The sequence below is a fragment of the Carlito syrichta genome, unplaced genomic scaffold (genome assembly GCF_000164805.1).
Source record: "Carlito syrichta isolate Samal-C Ts95f unplaced genomic scaffold, Tarsius_syrichta-2.0.1 Scaffold184481, whole genome shotgun sequence".
In the NCBI taxonomy this organism is placed as follows: domain Eukaryota; kingdom Metazoa; phylum Chordata; class Mammalia; order Primates; family Tarsiidae; genus Carlito; species Carlito syrichta.
Window position 1 is genome coordinate 1 of NW_007128577.1, and position 1,050 is coordinate 1,050.

General features: G+C 45.8%; 1 pseudogene; it reads right to left on the reverse strand.

Moving 5' to 3' along the window:
* Positions 1–70: 70 nt before the first annotated feature.
* LOC103252948 lies at positions 71–764 on the reverse strand (annotated as a pseudogene).
* Between the last annotated feature and the right edge of the window lie 286 nt (positions 765–1,050).

Genomic DNA, 1,050 nt, shown 5'->3' on the forward strand with positions numbered 1-1,050 from the left:
TGACAAGCTGTATTTGGTGCCAAGGCTTTCAAAAACTCCATTTCGACATTAAAATGTGTTATTCTCTGTATTAATGGCCTATGTCTTTAGAGTTGTCGAGGGTTTTTCTAAATATGTCTCTTTGGAAAGAAGAAATCTGACAGTCCTATCAAGCCATTCTTTATGTTCTCCTTCAGCATGGCGAGGTAGGACTCTGTCTCCAAGTCAGGGAGGTCCGGGTCCAAGCTGGACAAGTACTGGTAGACATAGGAGAATGTCTCAAACGGAAAGCGGGCGGGCCCGCGGGCCCGCCCCGCCCTCGGGGTCCGCAGTGAGGATCTCACACAGGTGCTTCATGGCGGTGTTTAGAGACCCACTGAGCATGCTGCAGCCAAGCGCTAAAAATTTTATCCACTCAGTTATCTTTTCGTGAGGATCCAATTCTAAGCTTTGAATTTTTCTACTGGCAGGCATAGGTTTTTCCACTTGTGCTTAAGATCCGCTAATTCCACGTATTGCATGTGGTTGCACTACTTGTGCAAAACTTTGAGGAACCCTCGAGTCAGGCCTGTGTCTGTCTTTTGGGTGGCCACGGGCAATTCGAGTCTGTCCTTTACAGGAAGTGGCTCTCCTCTGGACAAAGCTGAAAAATATCCCGCGGACCACCGCAGCACGTCGGTGGGCTGAGTGCGGATGACGGCCTTGGTGAACTGCTTCAGGATGTCCAGCAGCTCCGGGGGAATGGGGACCTGCTGCGCGCAGAACATGGTGTCGGGAAGAGGCATCGCTCTCCGCCAACGGGACCCGGGGAAGGGGGCGGCTCCTATTCGGGCTCCTATCATAATAAAAAATGTTGATAAAAAAAAGAAAAGGAAGAGCTTTTTAAAAGTTAATACAATTTTAGATTATATAAAATTTTTTCTGTCCTTTTGACAGAAAGTGTCCTTAACACTACCATGTGATATTGTTTTAGTGTTATTAGAAATACCTGCTTTGCTTCACTCTTACTTGTTGCCCTTTTGAGATGTTTAAAATAAAATTTATTTAAAGACTAATTCACTTAAATAAGAG